The 24,667-nt window shown below is 40.8% G+C and overlaps 1 protein-coding gene across 3 annotated transcripts in view; it reads right to left on the reverse strand.

Moving 5' to 3' along the window:
- PTPRO (protein tyrosine phosphatase receptor type O) overlaps positions 1–24,667 on the reverse strand; it is a 156,508-nt gene that overhangs the window by 68,076 nt on the left and 63,765 nt on the right. The window lies entirely within an intron of this gene.

Here is a 24,667-nt window from a genome sequence, read left to right on the forward strand (position 1 = left end):
ACTAATGAGAAAGAAAAGTTCAAGCTTTAATCAAGAGTTACCTTTTTGTTGGTTAGGCCATGCTGCTGCTTAGAATTTTTTTACCCCCAGTGAAAACTGTAATATATGACATTTTCAGTTCCCAACCCCATGGTATCTTTTTCTCCTTCCTATTTCACAGGCTGAGAGCTGTATTTGGAGTGCAGGGGGAGCAACCATGGCTAGTTTGCAACTTAGTCATTCAGGCAAGTTGTTCCTCTACCAAAGAGCTAGACACCACCTTCAGAGAGTAATCCTAGCAGCTTGGCTACCTCCTGTCTTCTTGTGGCTTTGTTTAGTGGGGATTCTTCCATGAGAATAATCTTTTTTGGATTTCTGCTGCGGAAGCCAAGCTCCCTATTTGGAATTCACACATATGGTGTTGCCAGCTACTGGCATTCAAAAAAAAAGCAAAAATCCCCCCAAAGCAAAGAATTGTAAGATTTTAAATAACAGTAGTTTGCCTTTACACATATTTATGCTTTTATCATTGGGCTTTGAGATTTCACAGTGTACCCAAGGCCATATCACCCTACAGGTAAAACTATAGGCTCAAGAAGAATGGACCTAAGCAAACTCACTCCTCTGCAAATGTATAAGTCCATCCCAAGGAAGATAAATGGTCTAGACAGCTTCAACCCTGAGATTAAAAACAGAGGCAATGCAACTTCAGCTGTTGATTTGAGGTTTGCTTTGATTAGCCTTTTAAAAAATTACTTTTAAGTTGCTAAAATGATATAAGCCAATGTTATCAATGGATGACTACTTTGTTGTGGAATTGTGGGTAATTTGTCACAGATGGCAGAGCAATTGCTCCAAAAGGTTTACAATATAAGACTACAATTATGCAAAAGCTTCCATGTGTTTTCCTTAGCCTCAGCTGAATTCAACAGGCTTACCCTCGAGTTGATCCAAATACCACATTTCAAGTTGTTTGTATTTTGCTTTAAATCCTGATCCAGCATTTGGATTGGATCCACACAGATTCAAACCTTTAACTGGGGATTATGTTTAGATTTGGTCAAAACCAAGTAGAGGTTCTCTTATCCTTCTTCCTCCCCATTCTTCTCACACTAAGAAGATGTGGGATGATTCCTACATCAGCTCTCCTGACGCGGGAAGACAGGAGAAGGAAGGCACCCACTGACTGGCTTTCCAGAAGCACGTACACTATCATATCACGGAAAGCATGGTTGCCTTCCAAGTCCAACCAAGGAAAGACAGACCTGATTTCTACGCATTAAGCTTGAAGTGCATGTATAATCCCATAGAAGTCTGTGGGTTTTGACCTCCCATAAACTCGTGTTTGAATGCTTCTCTAGAGGAAAGAGAAGGGTGTTATCTCTAAAATTACTCTAGCCTTCCCTTGGCTTTGCTGCTGAATTGCATGGTACTAATTCAACGTGCCTACCTTGCTATGAAGAGACAGACAAAAGAGCCCAACAAATGTATACGTGCCAACAAACAGTTCGAAGCAAGTTCCTTGTGTTTGGTGGTATTATAAATCATTTGTGATGTTAATCAAGTACAGCTGGAAATTAAGCATATAATTGCAGAGTTATAGACGTTCCCAGGATATAATTAGATGCTTTCAGAGACTGCTCATATGGGGTGTGATTTTATTCTTTGATTCTTCCATAGGTATTGTATTAACCACGTTAAACACTGTACTTTCATTTTTCCCCTCTCAATGTTTCCTTGAATTCTCAGCAAGTACCATTCAGCAAATGATCCGCTAACCTCCTTCAATAGTTCTCACGCAATTAGCATAACATGCCTCTGCTAGCTAAATGCACAGAAACCTCGCAGGCATATGCTATTGTCACCTATGACAACGCCTAACTGGGGAAAATAACCTTTTGTGCGTCCTTTATCTCCTAAGCGTGCGGGGATTGCGAAATGACACCCTCCCTCCTTCGTGCGCCGGTGTCCGGATGCTTTTGAACCACTGCTGCCACGATGCACAGGCATTTTTTTGAGTGACATCTCTTTAGGAGCTGGGTGGCTCATCCATCCCATGCCTGCGCCCACCTGTCTTGGTACAGGTACAGGGCATCCCTCCCCTGAGTGGTACCTATTCTTTTCAGTGATTATGTGGCCCTCTTCCACACACCTGTACGTGCCCAGGCTTTTAAACTGCTGAGTGCACGGGACACGCGGTTTGTGGCAGGCATCCGCTGTTTATTACCCAATGGCTCCAGAAATAATTTTTATCCCTTCATTTCAGCACTAAGGTTTGGTTTACAGAATGAAGTGGCAGATAAGGGATGAATGAAAAGGCCTGGCAATTAACATGCCATAAGACGAGATCACTTATCTCCTTTGGGATATGGATTTCATTTTGGCAGTGTTTTAAAAGAACGGACCATTCTGGGCATCCTGTTCATGTTGTATGAGGTGAGGGTTACCACCCAGCACTGGGCTTGCGATTTTGGGAAAAAGGCTAGGGACAAACCTGAGTATTTTTTCTAAACACCACTGGAAGTGACAAACATGCCCCACTTAACTAGATTGTAAAGCCAGTGTGTCTTAGGACTGACAGCATCAGCATGGTAAATACACATTTCATTACTTCTGGTCAGCTACCTCCAGGATTTAATTTGCTGGTGTCACAGCTTCAGCGGCTGTTTCATGCCTGTGGGGAAATTTGGCAGGGCTTGTGCATTTAGAACCAAATGATTAGCTCCAACTTCCTTCCTAGTTTATTATTACAAGCTCGTGCCACGCTAAAGCACTTAGGAAAAAAAGAAAAAAGGGTAGGGGGAAGTAAATCCCACAATGTGATGCCTGTTCACAGTCATTTCCAGCGCAGGGATGAGTCATGCTGGTGGAATTTCCAGCCAATAACCAGGTCCCAATTAAAATAAAAAGGAGGGGGAGGCAAGGAGATATACAACATGTCAAACACACACTATTCAAAGAGTAATAGGAAAATAAATGGCGTGCAGCAGAGCTCAGAGTTCTCTTCTGAGAAGTCCATATCCTCAGTTTATTCCCTTACAACAGTATGAGTTTTACACCTGAGGAAGAGATCAAAGGTGCAAAACAGCTACTAATTTTATGTACTTTAGCTTTTGAATGTCTCACGCGGAAACACATTGGGCCAAGACCCAATTACCAAAAGTGCAAGTAGTTACATGTTCTGCTGACTTTAGGAGGAGCTGGGGATGCTCAACACCTCTGCAAAATTAAAGTACTGGTAACTGCATATCATTTAATGCTAGACAGGTGGAACTAAGACCCTGAAAAATCCAACTTCTGTCAGTGATTATAGTGTCATTCCTGAATATAACAGATTTTTCAAAGAGGGCAATTGAAATCACAGAGCAGGAGTAAACTTTGAAGCTACAAGGATGTACTTCTTACTACCGTTATGATCATCTACTATATAATTGTGGTCAAAAATAACCGCAATGCAAGTATTACAAGACAATGCTGAACATTATATCCAGACCTCCTGGATGAAATACTGGCTATTTTTGTGAGTGATTCTACTATACTCAGATATATTTTGTTCCAGTGACCAATACTGCTAATTTCATTCTAAATCACATGACGACTCATTCTCGCCAAGATTCATCTTACTAAATTTTAGGTACTTAATGGAATGACTGAGAGCCAAGATGACCTTTTCAGACAGTGTATCTTTGGATTCATCTGGGATCTGCATTACTTTTGAAAGTGCACTGAACAGCCAAAGGGTCTGTGCTCCCAGCTGGGCAAAATTCCTGCTGTCCTCTGTCACCAAGTGAGTCCAAGCCTTTTAACAAAGATAGGACTAGGATCCACATTTCGGGTTCTTGGCTTCTGCTATAATCTTGCAGTGGTATCTCCACAGACAGCACATAAGAAATTTCATAAAATAGAGAGTATTGCAAAGCATGAATAAAAGTCACATCACAGTCTTTTTGCACCAGCTTCTTAATGTATGTTTTTCCTCTGACGGTGACAAACGATACTGAAGAACAATTACAATAAAAATGGTAAACATTCATTTTATTCAGCAACGAGAATCTTACTTTCAATAAATCCATCATGCACTTCTTGGAAATTTATTGTTTCGTTTGAGTCCCTGTGCAGGGAACAGAGTGAAAATCTGGCCTACTTAAACTCTTTTAGTCATTTACTCTATTTTGTAAAAGTCTCTGTCTCCGTCTCTCTCTGCAGGCTAAAGACTTCACCGCTGGGGGTTGATCTCAGTCACCTTCCAACACTTTATAGCAAGAAAAAAGAGGGGCCCCTGAAACTCCCTTCTGTTGGAATATGAAGTCACCATCCAGAACAGGCAACAAACTCTGGTTTCAAACAACTTATTTGTCTTGAAGTATGAATTAATACTTAAATCTTTACTTTTGATGACCCTTCAGGTTCCCACCTCGCTTCCATCCTTACTGCGTCATCTACCTGGCTCAGCCCTATACCATATCTTCCTTATTTTCACAGCTCCCTGCTCATACTCTTCACAGAGTACTTTCTGCTAAATGTTGCAACATCAGACTCTGCACTGTCTATGTTCCATATCCAGGCTCTTTACTCTTGTTTCAAAGGCTCTCAATACAAAAAAAAAAAAACAGAAAACCAACATTTCATAGGACTGAAACTGATATAGTTTCACAAAGAGATGCAAGCAGTCTCAGAAAAAGCAGTTCCCGTAGCCATGACCTGAGAAAGATCCTCTCTGAGCATAGGTAAGAACTGGGTGAAAATTGCCCCACATCAAGGCTTCTTTGGAATCGTTAGCTATCATTATTAGATCCTACAGTTTTAACGAAAAAAGCAAAGTCATCCTCATAGAATTTAGGGAAGAAAGTACATCCTGAGCTTTCCACATGTTCCAGTGAATCCTGGAGCAGGCACAGACCTGACGCGCATTGCTGCAAGAGGAAAGGATTGTTTGAAATGGTCTCCAAGAGTGTGAACAAAAATGTTACAGATTTGGAACAAAAATGTAAAGAATTGTTACAAAAATGTAAAGGCCTCTTGAAAATAAGGATATTTATTCCTGGGGCTTTTGTTTTTATCTACACTTCTCCGCAGGTTGTGCAGAGATCTTCCCTTAATAAATACTCTTTGGAAGAAATACTCCATGGGAGAAATGGAAACCCTTATCTTCAAGATTTTGCATGCAAAAAGGAATATTTTAAGAAGGGAAAAGCTAGCAAAAGCAGCAGTTCTCAGTAATTTATGATATTTGATTCAGGTTAACACACCATTTCTGGCATTCTTCTTTATGACTAGCGTCCTCAGCACTGTTGCTATTCTCAGTCTTAAAAAGCCAGTAATAACAACCTGCTAGTAATATTTTATAAATGAGCTTCAACATTTCTTTGCTCTGGGAGACAGCTTTAAAGGGACAGGTATTTTTTCCCCCTCTCTGCACACGAATGCTGAATATGAGGGTGTGGTTTTATATGCAAATGTCCATATGGTAGGTAGAGTCCATCATGTTTTGCTACCATTCTAAGGTTAATAATCTGGAAGGAACTCTTTCTTGACACTATCAACTGCTATTAGGATAGCATTAAGTAAATGCCAGAATGCTAAATACATGGAAAAGAAATGTTTGAGCTCAGTAAGGCTAATATCTTCTATGTATCACCGTGTTAGCATATTAATATTTAATAAATTATTGCTAAATATATAGTTCTATTCCATCTTTCTAGTGCAAACTGGAGAGGGTAAAACCCAAGCACCGTGATTCAGAGACCTTGATGCTGACGAAGTTTAAAACTAAGTTAGAACTTCACGGATGGCATTTCTCCCTATTATTGATCCTGACAGCACATATACACCCCAAATATGACAGGAATACGCTCTTGGGAAGATATAGTTTGGTTTCTCTCCACACTAGATTTTTAGCTTCCCTCTAGTACTAAAATTATGTCAAAAAGCATGTCTGCTGAGAGAAAATATGAATTTGATCCCCTTCCCTAACCATGAACACTTTCATCTATCTGCTCACACCTTTCTGGACCCTCCACAATTAAAGTTCAGCCATCCCTTGTGGATGTGCCCAAACAAATACACATGCCAGATGAATTACGTGCTTTAATTAAAATGCATCTTTCTTAAAAAAGGACACAGGAAACATATTACATCGCCTCATCAGTTCCCTTAACTCTGTCAACCGCTCCTTGTAGTGATCTTCTCCAGTCAATACTTGTTCTCTGTCATTGGGAGAATAGTTAAAGCAATTTTCTACCTGGACAAATGTAAAATGATCAGAGTTGTACACAGGCCAGGTGGGAAGACAAGGTCATGTTAGGTGGCCCTTCTGTTAAACTCCGAATAGGAGAAGTTAAGGGGAAAAGAAAAGAAAAATTATTTTCTAGGACCAGGAGTTAATTGAACGGCATGCTCCAGGTATACGTTATCCTAAGAATGTACGTACTCTCCATCAATTGAGAGCACGTGCTTTCACAGCACAGCGACTACAGGTCAAAACACATCCAACTATACTTCAGTTCCCTCTCCATCATAGAGGAAAGGAGGAGGAACAGATCACCAGCGGAAAATGCTGAAGGAGAAGACAGAGTGAGTGAGAAATTAATGTGGATTTTGAAGGACTTGGATTATTACAAAGAAACCTCTCTTTCCATGGTGTCAAACAATCTTTGAGGTGTCTTACATTTCAAAGCGCCCTATGGGAGATGAGAAGGAATACTGGAGCAGATGTCTTTTCTGGATGATGAAGGACAAATTCATTCATGATGTTTAGTGCTTCAGCTCCGAAATTGTGGATTCACCTATGCGAATGATGGAAGTCTATAATATCAGCTTCTGATGCTGAAACAGCTTCTGAACAGCTACTGATGCTGAAAGGTGACATTAGAAAGTCACACAGAAAATTTCTGATGTTCAACAGTACATGAAAACCGATGTTGCACCATTAGAAAACTGTGACCATGACATACTCCATCACTGCTGTGCAACAGAGAGGAACTGGACTGGACTGGTGTCAGCTGAACTTCGTCTTCCACACTGTGGCAGAGAGTATGATGGAGGGGTAGAGACGGAGCCTTATGGGTACTACAAAAGTGAAAATGCCTTCATTTTGAATTGATAGGGTGTATATATACCCTTGATATGTGCATAGGTGAACTAGTTCATAAAGACAGAATGCCATGCTTTGCTATTTGCGTTACCTACAAAGAGCACAGCTGGGAGGAATTTAGAGTTTTGGTTTATCCGAGAAACTGGAGTTGGTTATCCAATTTGTTTGAAATCACAAAGCAACTTAGTGGAAAACAGTGGAAAAGAACAAGACTTTCTGTTCCCCCTGTGTTAATCTGTAAGAGAACAGACTAGACGCCAATGAATAAACTTATAGATAGGGGCTATTCCAGGAGCCTAACTCCTTGTTCCACAACTCCAAGTGATTTTAAAGGGAATTAGGCACCAAAATACTTCTCAATATTTTCAAGAAGTCTATTTTTTTCAAATATGTTCTGAGACTACTAGAGAGGTTTGGAAATTTGAAATAAGGAGCCATTAATAGAAAAAAAAAAATAAATTCCTATTTCAAATCAGTTTTTCTGACATGAAGAATTCAGAAGCAGAAGTGGGCTGTGTTTTATCCCCATGTAAACTGCTGACTTCAGTTTGGCCCAGAGTTCACCTTAAACAAGCGGTCTGCCTTATTGCCACTCATTTTTCTGCCACCCCCCTCTTAAAAAGAGCCCCAAACACCCACCACCTTTTCTTCAAAGGTCACAGGCACGGTTAGGAAAAAAAAAGTGTAAGTCCGGATCACCAGTCTTCCTATTCTGTGCTCCAAAATACTTACTACCTTTCTGCCCCAAACCATAACCATAATGCGGTGATGGATACCCCCTGAAAGATTGCTTAGTCAGGCTCAAGTGCGGGTTTGTTTTGTTTTCAGATCTAAGTGGAATCTGATATTCTGTCCTTTGATTACGCTGTTGTGTTCGTGTGTTCTCTAAATTGGCAAGAGCTGACCAGATAACCTGCTGAGATTTTTCTCACTTTATTTATCCTGTGGCTGAATGTTTTTTTTTTGTTTTCCTGCTAAAGTATTTTCTGTGCATGTTTTTGGGGAGTTGGTTGTTTTGCTTGGTGGCGTTTTTTTTCGCTTTTTCGCAACCTGTGCTCAAAGAGAGGCAAACAGCCCGTGCCATTACCCTGATTACTAGCAAGAGATGAGCTCTGTAACTCTCTGTGCAGCACCGGGTCAATTGCAAATCTGCACAGAACATTTCAGTTGTTGTTACAGCCTGATTTTCAATTCATTTCTAGTGTGGCTTTAGGCTCAGCTAAGCCATTTGTACCGATTTGATGAATTCCTACCCACAGAAGTGTTCTCCATCACGCTACTGCTGGCAACATGCTGCTCGGTAGTCATGAACGCTACCAAAGTCTCTAACACTGCGAAAACTCATAGCTCCTCACTGCCACCTTCCCCCTGCAGGGATCACTCTAGCAGGATTTATTTGGTCATAGTGTATGGAGCATTTAATTTTTAGTACAGCTGCCACCAGTTGACTTGAGGGAAGTGAACGAGAGGAGCGAATACAAAAAGCTTAGGAAGTGGAGTCAGAATCCTCAGCTGTGGGGTGAAGTCCTTTCAGATGTAACATGTGGCACCCCACCTGCCCAGAGAAAGAGACTGGTCAGAGGAGAATGACTGCTCTTACCTATTGGAGGGATGACGGTACAGGTTATCGAGTATTATATGGCTTTCATGAAAGATATAATTCTTCTACACTGTCATCTCCTAGCAGCTTAATGGCTTCCACTCAGAGAGCAGAGTCTTCTGCAACTCTGTTTACCAGATCAGGAAAATAATAATTCCTTCTGCTTCTACTCTAATACACCCCCACCACATTTATCCTTCATTGGGATCCACTTGCGTGCTATGACAAGAACTTCCTTAAATATTCTGCGTACTTCTGTGTGTATAACTAAAATACTGAATATCCTGTTACCTTCAAAGTGAGGAGTTCTGTTGGCCAGAACTTGTATGCTGAGACTTCTGTACTCGGCATGGGATTCATCTGACTTCATTTTATCAAACTAAAAAATTGGCATACAGTCAAATCTCATCATCTAGGCTCCCTCTGTACTCTGTAGGGAGAGACGGATCTGAAGAATTTGATTTATCCACTTAAGATTAAACAAACTGCCTTCTGCAGACGCTTTTCGTTCTCTGTGCACCTTCCTTTTAAACGTCAAGAGTCAGATGACACCAGAAACATCAGCTGCGTATGGTATAATGGCAGCTGCAACTCAGATTTGTGTTGCCATTTTCATGCATTATGGCTCCTAATCTTTTTTTGTCTAAACTGATACTATAAGACTTAAATTTTGTTTAGCTAGTCTCTTTTTCAGCTGTATAAAAGTACATGATGGCCATGAGTGAGCAAGGTATATAACTTTAAGCATACAAGAGGTCCTACTCAGCAAAAGATGTAAGCATGTTCATAAATCCTCTGCTTATGTGACAAAGGCCGGCCCTGTGTACAAGAATCAATCACAAGATCAAGGTCTCTCTTCCTGAATTGCCAAAGAGTAATAAACCCCTGAAATTTCCTTCTAATTTGTTTTGTGTCTTTTACGATGTGAGGTTGCTAAAAAGTCATTCAAAGGATAATAAAAGTCTTGGTTCGTTAGGTGATGCTGAGAATCCTTGCAGGTTTGGTATTCTCTTCATACAAATTATTATTCCTTGCTGTTGTCATGTGGTTTTTGCGCTCGACAGTTATTCAGTGGCCAACAGGGACGCAGAAAAACCTTTATAAATACATTCATCAGCCAAGTATTTTAGGCTGAGGTAGCTCACAGCAGTAATAGTATGGAGAGCATACAGATTAAATTTCCAGCTGGTTTGGCAGTTACAAACCATTTGAATGCAGAATTTATAGAATTAAACTTTAGCCGTTAGCTTTTTTTTATATAGTTCTCTTTTAGTACCTGGCAGAGCTTTCCCCAGGCATGACAATGGCTAGCCAGGCAAGAGAAGGCTGAATACACTGGGAGATGAAAGTCAGCTGAGAAAAGGGTGTGTGGAAATCCTCAATGGGAATTCTGTTCCCTAAAGCAGAACTGACTCTAAAACAAAAATATATCATTTTAGAACACTGCTTCCTCATTTTAACTCAGGATGCTAATCCTTTATTGTCTCTTACGGAAAGGATGGTTTTATAAACAGCATGACCTTAAATGAGTCAACATGACCTTTCCCAGACATACCCCACAGTAAATATTTACTGAGCTTTATTTCATAGGCATTAACTCATTGGTAATATAAAAACCTTTCAGGTCACTAGGCAATGCAATATATAATAATATCATTTTGACATATAAAAATACGCACAATTTAAAAGTGATAATGATTTTCATTCCTAGTTAACTTCTAGATATGAGTTCACCGTGTATTGGTTTATGCCGTTGTTCTCTTCTCCCATTTTATGAAGTATTTTTGTTGCCAGTGAAAGGGAAGGATGGAGATGATGACATAGGTTTTTTTGCATTTATTTAATTCACAGAAGTCATGCTTCCACACATAAGCACTGGTCATTTTGCATTACACTAATCCAGGTAAAAAATACATTAGTCTAGTTGGCTGGCTGCTATTTCCCAGTTTCAGTATGGTAATTTCTCAGTAACTGCAATGCAAATACACAAATCTCTCTTATCTCATCAATTCCTGTACTCAAAATTCAAGCAATAAATATATTGCCTGAGCTCCTGCCCAATTTTTTGACTGAACCAAAACATTTTTCATGCTCCTCCTGTGAGCACACCAGTACTTCAGAATACCAAAATTCAGGTTCTACTTTTTCCACATATATGACCATGAAAAGTCACTAAGATTGGTTTTGTAAATGTGTATATGTGTCTTACAACCCAGATAAGTACCTACAAGATCTTTAAAAAAATTGGAGCTGGGCACCGAGATTTTTTTTTCCTTTTTAAAGTCGAGTGTACGCCTTTAAATCTCTCCACTTGCAGAGCAGGGTCCTTTATGGACACACACGTACACAACCTACCCATAAGAGAGATGCAAGCACATGCACACTGGCAGCGCTGAGCCCCCATGGCAATGGGAGCTGTTTGGTAACCAAGCCAAATGGGTGGTTTCTGTTAGTTATTTATAACTTTTTAAATTTTTAAATACATTCTTGACTTATTCTCCACCGGGTCCTTACTGATATCTTTCAGTTTTAACTCTGCTTCCACTCCAGTGTGCCCATACAGCAATGAAACCCTTTTACTATCAACATCTACATTTTTGTTTCTTAGCTCAAGTTTATTCTCAATGTAATTTTTGAGACCTAACTCAGGTGCCAGGTCAGTCTATCGGCAGAAATATGCTCTTGACCAAGCTGTTTCCCATCAACCTTTACAGATTTAAAGCAGCAGAGAAGGGAGAATGTTTGGTGTTTGGTTGGGATTTTTTTTTTTTTTTTTTGTGGCTAAATGACGATAGGTTATATTGAGTATTGCAACTCCAGGCATGTTCCTGTGATGATTTCTCAAGTGACACCAAGAGCGCTGCCAGCACGCAGAAGAAAGTTATGGCTCAGTGTTGTCATCTTGTTTTCTTCAGAGGAGAAACTCATCACCCAACAGCACTGTGAGCTCCCTACATCTCACAGCACCAAAAGTCATTTGCAAGCAGCAGCTTCTCCGGAGACAGCTTAATGAAACACCAGCAGTAACAGACTGGGTGCATACTCTGAATTCGCTTCAAGCACCATCATTGGTTTAAATTACCCCGAAGATTTGGATCATAAACACAATCAGTTACCACAGCTCAGCCTATGAGCAAAAATGTATTTATCTATGGTAACCAAATTGGTCATGCTCTGCTTATCCCTGCTGTTGCAAATACGTCTCTTAGTATGCGTGTGAAAGAGTGAACATTCATACTTGCATTAAGTATTTGCATGTTTATGAATAAACTATAATCCATTTGATGGTATTCTCCTTTCTCATCTTATTAGCCCTATAAGCTCTTCATTCAGTTTTTACACGTTGCATACCAAAAAGACAGCAAGAGAAAAATGCTGATGTCCTTATAAAGATGCACACAAGCGCAGCAAGTCTGCATAAATAGGAAAGACTAGACACAAACACTAGAAACCGTGGCCCGAAGAGCAGGAATGTCTTAGTTACTGGCACAGTAAAAACAGAAGCTGGAGAAATGTTGCAGGGTTTTTTTTTCTCCTGTTTGTCTCTACTTGAAAGAGGGGTAAAAAAGACATGCATGAGTGATGGTAATGGAAGTCCCATTTGTGTCCAATTCACTGGAGAAACAGTACAAGGACATATCCTCCTTGTGAAATAATTTGCCCTGTATTCCTTGAGCCAGATGAAAGTCCCATTATGTACAAAGTAGCATGTGCAGATGAATACAGATTTGGGAGATCTATTATTCTCTCAATACACACTGCTTCAGTGTAACTCATCTTCAGCTCTGTCATGAAAACAGGCTTCTTTCCGGGTGCTTCGTACTGTCATAATGTGTGACTTTTTTCAACTAACCTAGAATAGATTTGAAAGCGCACAGCAGCGGTGAGAAGTCATTCAGGATGAGGGCTCTTGCTGTGAAACAAAACCGACACATGCTCCTGAAACATATAGCAATTAGCAAGTGTGAAATCAAAAAATCACACCACACCAATTGTTAGCAAGGCATACAGAAGCAAAAATAAAATGAAAGAGCTACATCTTTATAGTCCTGGACAGTTTGCAATTCAGAATTATCTTTGTGAGCGCGTAACAATTTCATTCCGTAAGCTAAGGCTCTCTGCCTCATACTGACACATCTGAGCTCCTCAAAATTATCCTCTTCACATCGCTACGAGATAGAAGGTGCTATTATCCCAGACTCTCTCCCCATTGTTAGTCTGCCAACCTGACAAGAAGTTTGTGGAGGAATGGAAGATTTTGAGATCTAAAGAAAGATTGAAGATCATGCTGGTTTCACTTAATAATCAAAGTTTTCTCCTTTTGCAGCTCTAAGAAGTAAAACTAGGTCCAGTACTGCGCCTGGTGCAGAACAGTACATTGGAGCCTGTTCAGCCTATGAGCCGGTGTGTTACCAGTAAGTTTTAAGTGCTAACAGAGCAGCTCCTTCTACCATACCAAATTAAATAACAACAAAAGAAAAAATTGTACTTCCTACAACAATGAGGCCCCATTCTTGGTTAAAATCTCCTGCTACAATCACATTACAAATAATCCCGAACAACACACAAGCACGTCTCTGCCAGCAAAAAGCAGTCTGCATCTACACATGGTAAGACAGAAGTTGGAAAGAAAAGACCATGCTGCTTTATTAAGCTGTCCTAGAAAAGCCAGTAGCTATCATTCAGACGCGGGTCAGAAAAAAAAAACCCAGTCGTCCAATCTGGCATGAATGTAGCTGGAAATCAAACGCATACAATTCTCATCAGCACCTGCTACAGCACAGTTTGGTAGCTTTGGATGAGAGGATGGAAACAAAGCCACCTTTCCCATTCAAATGGGAATCCAGTCCGCTCCCCTTGGGTCCCAGTCTGTCAGGTTAACGGCAAGACCATCCCTCCTTATTTCACCCCAGGGAAGCTGCGATCCCAGCAGGGTGGCAGTGGTGTATGGCACACACCGTGGCAAACCCCAGCATTGCTCTGACTTGGCCTCACGGCTAGGCAAAGCACCGGCAGAGGTTTTTGTAGTAGATGAAAAGGACTCTGAGATCTTTAAAGCTATTTCCGCATCCAGTATATAAATTTTCGCTTTTGAAAATCCCACTGGCACCAATTTGTACCTTCACAGACCTAAAAATCTGTCCTTCATGATTTCCATACCATGGGCCAAAGCATGATTCCCGCAGCACTAGGCCAACTCACTGATGTTAGCAGTTGATTTATCTTTGTTAAGAGAACTCAGGTGTCTTACCTGAAGCTGAAAAACTTGAACTTATGTTTTGAAAAAGTTATTAAGAACATATTTGATACCCACATCTTACATGGTGGGGTTTGTTTTGTTTCATTTTAAGTATTTCATGTTAGCTATTCCAAGACATTCCAGCACGCTTTTGCAAAAGTAGCTCAGAATGAGATCTAGGGAAAAAGACCAAGACCACACACAGAATAATGATTATAATTCAAACAAAACTCCTCAAAGGGCAAAAGAAGTTACAACTGTGATAACTAATTGATTCTACATACACAAAAAATGATAAGAAGGATTTTGCCTTGGTAAGACATATTTTTTTTTTTTAAGTGGGATTTAATTAAATACCTCTCAGATCTTTTTTTTTTTTTTTTGAGATTTTAACTGTCAGGCAGCATATCCAAAAGAAAAATGATACCATCCAGGAAGTAATTATCTGCAATAAGTGTGCTGTTTGACTTCTTTCCTGCTACAGTGATCTCTGGCAGAAGGAGGAAGCAAGGAAGTTGGAGGAGGAGGAAAGAAAAACTGATTCAGTAATCTGAGAAGTTAAAGACATTTCTCTGTGTCTCAATTAACAGAAGGAGGGTTTGTTCTGCTGGGGGAGCAGCACAAGGTTCATAAAAGCAAGGACTATTTTAGCGACTGTGTGTCATATTAGAAACTGGAGAAATATAGGGGGCTTGACACAGCTTTATTTGCCCTGGCTATACAGCCACTGCTAGCCAGAACTGTTATTACGTGTTGGGGGATCAAATCTGGGAGCTCCATCCACACAGAGCAGTCAGCTCTGAGTATGGGCAGACGCTGAAGCTCTTGTTAACCTTGGCTTTGCTTTTCCCTGGTTCAGCTGGCTGCCCTGGGCTGCCACACAAGGACAGATGCACAGCACAAGTCATTCCGGCTCTTCCCTTGTCTGACAGCTCCAGTGGAATCACAGGATGGTTCGGGTTGGAAGGGACCTTAAAGATCATCTTGTTCCAACCCCCCTGCCCTGGGCAGGGACACCTCCCACTAGATCAGACTACACCTATTCACTACAGAAATTTGTTTTTAAGTTTTCAACGTGGATGTATCGCTCATATTTGTAGAGCCCCATTCATAAATGTTTTATTACCCCTGGCTGGTTTATCTTGGCTCCTGTTATCCTAGATAATTGAGAGCTGAACTGAACACTCAATACTTAAAATATGTTTCCTGTGTGTTTTGATGATGTCATTTTACTTATTGAGTCCCGTCACTGGTTATCCCACACAGACTAATCTTTTGTCCTTTCCCCCAAAGACTTTTGCATCTATTATTTGATGCTAGTCTTTCCGTATTGTTGAAAACGCCTGCTTTCTGTTCTGCCAGTAACAGGAGACACAAGTCCCTATTTCTGCTTCTTTCTTTACTGTTGCTTGTACGTGACACTGTCTTGCCATAAATAAGCAAGAATTCCTCCTTTTTATAGAGGTTTGTAATAAATATCAACAGCTTCCGTCAATTTGTTTCATGTATACATTTAGAAAACACATAAATAGGACACAAATTTCATGTAAAGCTTGCAAGTGGTTTGCTCCCACTTTCCTCAGCTTTAAAATAAATTTTAAAAAACAGTATATTAGAAACATAAGTGTTTTGTATCGGTGGCTGATTTATCTGTGTGTTGCATTCTACAGTCTCTCTCTCTCTTCCGTATCCTTTTTTTTCCTCACTCCTGACTGATGTGGACTGATGTTCCTCCTTTGAAAAGCAAGCTGGGAACCTCATCCAGTGCTCCCAGCACCCAGCTCAATGGGCTTCCATTCCTACCAGGAGCTCTCACTGCTCCTTCAGTCTGCACTGCAGGCATTGAGCACAGCTACAAGATAATGAATCTAATTTTCATTCTCATTGTTTTGCTCCCCAAGAGGATAAGAGGTTTGTACCTCCCCTCCTCTGTGCAGAAGCATGTCATCCTAAACACGCAAGACCTCGATCTGAAGGAACACGGCAACTCCACAAATATTTTTTAAAAAAAAAAAACCCTTTCAAGTTGTGAAACTATTTTCTAATGTCAGCAATGGTGGCACAGAAAACCCTTCTGCTAAGTCTCACGAAACTATGCTTTTGGACAAGAGAGCAGGAAAAGTCAGCCTGAAATAATCATATATTCCTCTGTGCATGATCGCTGCAGTGACTAATCCCAATTTGCTGCCTTAACTCCCTGCTTCTGTCTCCCTCCCTTTCAGAAGGCAGCAAGCCCGCCCAGCACTGAGGACAATGCGAGTGGAGGAGAAAAGGCAATTTGTACTCATGTTCTCTCCCCCACCACGCTTCCTCCCACTCCAAATTCAGTAGCAAAGGAGTTATGTTTTGGTTGACTATTTGAGCCTAAATTCCCAGCTATTATGCTAACGAAGACCAATGAAGTAACATTTCTTGGTTGATTATGTGGCTCTGCTGTTGATAGTGCAGCTGAATGGGGAAGACTACAGAAAATCTGCATGGTTTGTGGTACAAATGTTATGTGGGAAGTGCCCAAGCCACAGACTTCTTAGACCTTCATTCAGTTTTCCAAGAAGTTTGGGAGCATTTCACTCGTGTAACTTTCTTGCCACCCTGCGGGACAGGGTCACAAACTGAAGTTCAGATCTAGACAATTTCAATTGAAGAGGTGATTAAAGCTGATGTCGAGATTGGAAAATGCTCTGTGTTTCTGTGATATGGTATCCTTCACTGGAGAATTTCAAAGCACTTTCCTAATACATGTTAATGAGACCTCACAAGAATGCTATAAATACAATATCATGCGTATATGACTCATGCGGCTTATTAATTTTACATCACCTACACTGCTGTTTGAACAAGAGTGACAGAGCAGCATTCAGGCAACCTCCTCGGTGAGAACTTAGTCAAAATAGCAATACCCGTGTCTTCAGGGGACAACCCGCCTCAAGGTTGACTCCATTTAGAGAGATTCAGGCTGAGAGAGAGGTTCCCTGCTTACCCCAGCCCTCCCAGTTGCATGATTGCCTTGCAAAGCAACAACAGTACCGTTCTCTTGCCAAAAATGTAGAGCAATTGCCTAACAAGTAAACAAGTTCTAAAGCAATGTATAGCAGCTCCTATGCTAAGCGTACCATACTATGCCAATGGTCTGTAGCAGGGTGTAAGGAAGAGAAGGAACTTTACTGGGGGATGGATAAGGATCCAAAAGGTATAGATCCTCTGTGGGACTTGATTTTAATTATAAAGCAGGAGAAAAAGCAATATATAATCTCTTAAATTTACCTATGCCTTTAACTAACAGACGTTTTTACTTAGCTTAATTAACTATTAATACTGAGTTCCTGAAAAGCCCTTAGTAATTTCGAAGCGTTCTCTCTACTCCTGTGGCAATTACCCATTTAAGGGGTTCTACAGACAGAGTAATAACCAAGATACGCAAAGGATTTGTTTGCATGGTACTTTAAAGGAACTGTGAGCCAGACAGACGCTATTTAATTGAGATAAATAAGATGCTATGGTCGTACACAATGACGAGAGGTCATGTATATTAGCATGGGGTTAGCACTAGCACAGCTTCCTGCCAGCTTAGAGGATGCGTAGGTGAGCTAATGCCTGTCTGTAAACGATCATAAGCTAAATGAATGGTTACAGGCCACACAGAGGGTAAATAAAGCCAAAATCACAGTAACTAGATTTCTTTAGCCCACTCTCAGTGGAACCAAGGAAGGTGGATCAAGCCACCCGTTTCACAGGGATTTTTCTTTCCTGCATGCAAGAGGATTGACATGGTGGAACTCAGCCAAAACAGGGAAGGCAAATTTTGCTGCAATATTCACAAAGGCAAGAGCACTGAGACAGGATGGAAGGAAAGGAGAAATACACGGTAACTGCACACTGCCCTCCCAGAGCAAAGAAAGGAGGAGGAAGAGGAGGAGAAGATGCTTCCTATCATCAAAAGGGGAGGAAGGACAGAGAGAGCAGCTTTCTATGCTTCAGTTGAACCCCAGGAGTCTCAGCTCCTAACTAGATATCAGTAACATATGAATATGAAATTGTAAATTAATTGTTTCCCTTTTATGTTTTGGTGACTCGATGCTGTTAATAATAATTAAAGCTTTATAATTTATGAAATCAGAGGCTAATAAAGACTAGTGAGAATGCCACTCTTCCCACATTGAAACCCGTCCCTGTCTCTTGTCTTTGTGAATGGCTCCTCTCTAAACCTGAATCCAAACAACTCGACTTCCCAGTATTCAAATCCTAAAGCAGATTCTGTGTCTAGGATCTACCCCTGAACTCTAAGTCATACATAATCACTACAAGTTTCGTTCTGTAAGTTCCTATGATTGCTAAGAATTCAAGTCTGACAATTTTGATTTAAACGGAGAAATATCTACTCTCTGCTTTTGACAATTCAAAAAACACACTGAAGTTTATACCAAGTTGAGTGATACATTTAAGCCTTCCCTGTAGTAATTAAAGAAGGAATTAAATTGCCATTTAAAATGTTTCTATCTTAGTCCAGATTGCTGTGCTGTAAACGCTCTGCGTGGATGCGTTCTGTTTGTTTGGCAGAACAAAAACATTCTAACATCCCCAAGAATTTTGGCTGAAACAGTGGGGGAAACATCAGAAAATTCAAGTGCATCTGCTTGCATGTTGCAGCGAAACAGCACAGCCCGCACCTCATTAGCCATTCACTTGCTAAGGGTGAATAATCCGTGAAACGCTAGGAAAAAAACTGATGACAAAGCATGTGCAATCACCAAGAGACAACCTGAGACTAACTCCTCTGCACTGGCACCCGTCGATCATGGACTATCTGGGAGGTGGCTGCTTCTGCAGGCTGAAAGGGTTCCTGAAAGGATTTCTCACTATTTGTAGTAGGGCACAATTTGGAAAAAGCAGTGAAACGCCTGTTGGAGTTAAAATTGAAATGGCCCCTATTCTCAAGAGCTAATAACTTTCTGGGGCAAAGAAATTACCTTAGGACCCTACTGTATTTCAGAGGAGGAAAGAAAAAGACAGTTTTGGGTTCAGGAGATGGAGAAAGGAGGTGGAAAAGCCCATGTGGTGGGAACAGTAACTTACTCCTTTGACCTGCAGAAGGTTGGGTGAAGCTGTGCAGTAGTTTGCCAAATGAGCCTAGCAGTTTCTGAACTTAAGGCTCCCATTTTCAAGACCAGAGGCTCCAAATTTGGTACTTTGCACTAATGATATCTGCAAGGGAGTTGTATTATTTATATGTATTTTAAATTAGCTGGTGACCTGAGCTATATCTACGACAGTCCAAATGCAGTTTGCACATCATTCATTACATAAATGAGGTTTGAAATGAACATAACTGTTTACTCAGAAGACATCCATTTAGTGAGTTGGCATTTCTTCATTACCCAAAATATACGATAATTGTCCATGTAATTCCTTCAGCAAGTTAATTGCACACAGTCCTGCTCCTCGATGGAAATTATCTGTCAACCTCGCATAATTATTACGCATCGGTCTCAGTTAATATTCATTCATTCATTCCTGCTATTGCATACATAGGACTGTATTGAAATTGGCCTCAGTTCATAGTAAGGTGAGCACCTTTTTAAAAAAAACTATCACCATGAGGTTTTTTTACAGCAAAACTAGAAATATGACTCCTGATTCAATGAATGAAGTGCTACCACAGCACGTGATGGGGTGCTCAGTACACAAGAGGGAGGAACACCCTTGGAACGGGGAGCCCTGAGACCACAGCTCCCTGTGAAGAGGCACACACCTTTCTCCAGGTGCTGGGCACCACCGAGACTTGTCTCCCACCTCTGGATCCCTCAAAGCCGAAATAGTCCCTTTTCTGTCATGGAAGTGAGGGTTGCTGCAGGGTGCGGTACAAGCCATGGGCAAGCTGGGTGCAGATGGCAGGCTGGGGGGCCTCACGGTGCCTGGGCAATGACCCCCACCTTGGTCTTCTCCCCTCTCTCTCTGCGTGGGCAAGGTCACCCCAGGCTTTCAAGTGCCTGGCTTAGGACAGCACTAATTCCCACAGTGTCTCCACAGTTTCCCAGAAGGTTTTAGCATGCTCAAGGTCGCCCACAGCACCTGAGCCAGTTGCTTAGAGGTGACTGCAGTGTAAAGTAGTCTGATGTTTTTCAGAAAGCCTGAGCATCTTGCCTGCCCGTAGGTGAATTCACAGCAATGTATTTCACTTATATTCATTTCACTGTGAATAGTGCTCTGCGACATTATGGTAATGAAAATATAATATTTGAGCCCTGTGGTTCCCTAATGTCCTACACGTTAAAGATGTAATGGTCCTCCTACAGTTCTGCAATGAACCATAGCCCATCAGTAATTATTAAGACATACCGCGAGACCTCATAAGACCACAAAAATTCTGAATCTGTTTTGCTGTTCCGTGTACCTATTTTTTCATCTCCCATCTCAGGCAGGCATTTGTACCATCCAAAAAAGTGTGGCAAAAAGGTGGACTCTGATACATCGGAATAAATACAGCTACATCCCTTTTGCACACACAGGGTAATTACAGAGAGAAAGGTAATGGTAAATCAGGCTAGTCACATTCACACCTCACAAGGGAAGATTCCCTGTGCAGGCGGGATGGGCGGATGCATTTCTGCAACTGGAAATGTATTTTTCATTTTGCATTAAACCAATCAAATTAATCCTTCTCTCACTGGAAACAGCCTTTTGTTTCTAACAAGAGTTTGCTGCAAGTGCTGCAAGTGTATCTGTAGAGTTTTATCGTGCAAAGGGATTCCGTTCTGACAGGAAGCATCTCCTGCCCCTGCCATATCTGAGGCAGAGGTACGGATCTTGAGGGAAATTCCTGAAGGGTGGAATCGACGTTGCCCTCAGATCACGTACAAGATACTACGTCAGGCACGTTGTTCACTGTCATCTCCAATTTATCCTATGTGACACAGCGCAAAACAACACGTACCACAAAAGAGAGAGAAAAGCATGAAACAGAGTATGTGATACAACCTAGCAAATCTGTCAAGAATATCATATATATGTGTGTGTGTGTGTGTGTGCGAGTCCCAAGAAACCCACAAAGCTTTCAGATAACTAGTTCAAAATAAATGCAAATCCCGAAGCCCCAAAAAAATCTGACAGAAGAAGGTCTTACTAGCTAAAAATGTAAGTTCTACGAATAAAAAGGGTAAGCTGACAATCTAGGTCAGGTTTTGCCACCCATTGGTGACTGCACTCAGCCTTCCTGAACATTTTTCTTCCTGATCCTCATATATCCTTATGCTCCAACTCTAAAAAAAAAAATTCAGTGTGACTCTAGATCCCATACCTTTCGGTTAACTAAATAAGGGGCTTTGCCAGCCAAGGCTTTATAATACTGTATTTTTTATTAGATTCTTATAGAGGAAAATACTCTGCAGTGGAGTCTGTATTCAGAAGGGAACATAAATCCCCAGAACACGGACCCAACACAGTCAAGCTCTTTATGATCATGAGGGCATCTAAAAAAGATACGGAGTACGAAGTAACTTGAACAGAGGTGTATTATACAGATTAAAGGCACTAACTGCCATGAGCCCGACTGCAGAGCCTATAGCATTTTATACTCTGTGCAGTGACTAAATAGGAAGAACTAAATGAAGTGACTGTATTGAGGTTAGCATAAATCACTGCTTCTAGGAACCGCTGCGTTCTTGTCACCCTCCTCAGAGGATTAAAAGGAGCACCTCCCTACCAATTTTACTTCCCCTCGTAGACATCATATTTCTGTACCCATCGTGGAGATCAGATACCACCAAGTTGCAGCAAATGTAGTCCAGTATTTCTCTTTGTATTGGATGAGAAAAGAAGGCAATCAAAATTTGTTTGATAAGAAAGCTCAGCACTCAGCATCAAAGTGAATCAATCGAGGTCACTAGAGCCCCCACGGCTCAGTCAGAGACCAGCATTAACTGGCACCTCAAAATCCAGCTCCTTTCTCACAGGGAGCCGATAAGTTGCAACATAGGGTTTCCAAGATGAAAAGTGAATACAGAGAAACTGTTACATCTCCAAAAATCGAACAGACTGCCCGTCGCCTTGGTACCTCACCAGCCCTCCAGCAGGAGGACGGAGGAATGTGGGTTTCCATTTTATATGCTTTACATTGTATATAGGTGGAGAACACTTCCTCTTACCCTTCCCATCATGTCCTATCAATACAGAGGCAACAGACAGCAAAAGGAAGTTTGCAGCATCAGTGCAATATTAAATAGTTTTATGCCCCAAAATTTGGAAACTTAGAATAAACTTTCTCTAGATGATCATAAAATCCTCTACTTCAAACCTAGGTCCCTATGTCCACATGATATACGTAGTCTCAGTAGATTTAGTTGATTTTGGTGAGAATGTCTGACCATGAACAAAAGTCAGACAGAATTTTCTATTGAGCTTTGGTACACTTGGCTCTGTGTGTTTCAGAGTGGACCTCAATGCTGCTGTAAGGGTCAAGGTAATACTTAGAGTTGTCAGAGATACGCTAGTAGCTTTCCTGCCATTTTTCTACTACACATACTAAAGGCAGGACTTTGTATTTAAGCTGACCTCAGAAGGTCCTACGTTCCGTAGACTCCGGTGAGAGGGAGAAACTATGTGAATCCATTAACATTTTTAATATCCATAAAACGTCCAAATAAATATCCAAAATTTAATATCCGAAAAAAAGCTGTCCTAGATGTACAGCTCAAGATGCTTCAGGAATGTAGATTTTAATATTAAAAGACCCTAATTTTTTATGTCAAGATCACAAAAAGAGCCTGGAGCCAATCTCACTCCCAGTTCAGGAAAGGAAATGCATCAGTCTTATTTAAATGTGCCATATATATGTCTAACAAACACTTGAAGATTCTGTCTATTTAAACCCATTTCTGCACATCTAAGTAGGCTGAGGGTCAAAAGCCAGGTTCAAGTTTATGCCATTTTGAACTTAAGATGGTGAATAATGAATCTTCAGCTGTTGCTCTGAGACACTTTTTCTGGTATTACAGAGCTTCATCCAAATTTCCTGTTGCATTTCTCGTACTTCCCCTTCCTGTCTTGAATGGTTACCAGGCATGGAAAACAAAATAACAAAAAAATGCAGTGGCTGGAAAAAGTTCAGATCTAACGCTCGGCCAAGTTTTATTTGCAGGATTTTGAAGAGAAAAATTCTTATTTTTTTGGAAACTGCTTAGCTCAGCCCCAGTTATGGGACCTCAGAATGAAGATAATGACAGGACAGCACTATAATATTAGCTGCCACATAATAATAATTCTCTATGGTCTCTAAGCAAGTTCAGGGAAACATCTAGTGTGGTTTTGTACACTCACTCCACATCCTATTTCATTATGGAATTTCTTTAAAGTGGTCTAATTATCCTTTACAGAAAATACATAATTTTCAATTTTTTCTTCATGGCCCAGGAGACGGTTCCCTGAAGAGAAAGATCTGAAGTTTGCAGCTTTTTATATCATCACTAATTATATGAAATAAAGATCTGTCACCTGAGTAGGAGAAGTCCAAAAGAACAAGCACATGGAAAAATTGTGGTATTTTTGCAGTTTGAATTAAAGAAACAAACTATCTGGAAGAAAATTAGTTAGACGAGGTGCTAGATTAGACTCATGAAGTGTCTGTTTGATGCCAACTGAAAAGGAAACACCACTTTCTTGTCAGCAATATCTTACACATTTCAGCCAGTATAACCAAACAGTAATTAGCTTTCCATGGTCACTCAACAAGAAGAGAAAAGAAAGAAACACAGCTTCAGAAGACAGTTGCTGAATACTGTCATTCAACATTCTCTGTCTTTTAACACAAACGAAAACCAGTTTTTCAAGCCTTGGGGAAAAAAAAATTTGCTTTTAAAGGTAAAACACATAATTTATGATTTTTCAAAACCAACCCCTTTAAAAATACAAGAGTTGTAGGCTTCTAAGGCTATTTAAGTAAAGGTTATTGATAAAAATGGAAAGCCCTTGACTTTCTGGGGGGCTATCAGAAAAACTTATTTTCTGATAAAAATATTCATAGTAAATTTAAAAAAACCCACAAAAAAAATTTGAAAAATCCAGTGAAAAGTAGGTGATATATCTCAACTTTAAGAGACATCAAGAACACAAAAAACTTACTTCTACAATATTTCGTTTGTGCAACCATGTGCATATTATTCCTTTGAAAAGCTATACCAAGTGCCAAACCACAGATTTTATGCAAAAGCTCTACAGCGGAACGAATAATGAAAATAGCACAGGCCAACCTATTTAATGCCATCTGCTCTTTTTGCATCACTCCAACTGGGCAAAGAGCAAGGAATGTTGCAGGATTTTCCTAGCTAGCACAGAGCCAACACGGGCAGCTTCCTCTGCCCTTCCCGCAGCTGCCGGCACGTCCCGATGGAGCCAGGGCAAGGTTGTCTTTGAATGTTATGGGTGGAAAACGCAGTTTGGAGGTATCCTAACCCCCCAGCTAAGGACAGCTGTGCCGCACAGACTCAAGGAACTCATTTTAGCACACCTTGTCGTGCACCCTTTTCTCATTAACCAGTACCTGAAATGCTTGCTCGAAAATTTGGCCCTGTAGTTTTGGCAAACCATAAGAGGCCCAAGATGACAGGTATTGGACAGGGTGTCTGGAGTGAGTGCCCCTCAGAGAACAGAAAACTAACTCATGCCTTGCTTTTCTGACCAAGTTCCTCTCCTGTAGTAGAAGAAAATGAGACTTTCCCTAATTCCTTATCTTTCCTATTATCTCATCCTGCTGCTGAGCCCACAA

Source organism: Chroicocephalus ridibundus, chromosome 1 (genome assembly GCF_963924245.1).
Source record: "Chroicocephalus ridibundus chromosome 1, bChrRid1.1, whole genome shotgun sequence".
NCBI classification, from domain to species: Eukaryota; Metazoa; Chordata; class Aves; order Charadriiformes; family Laridae; genus Chroicocephalus; species Chroicocephalus ridibundus.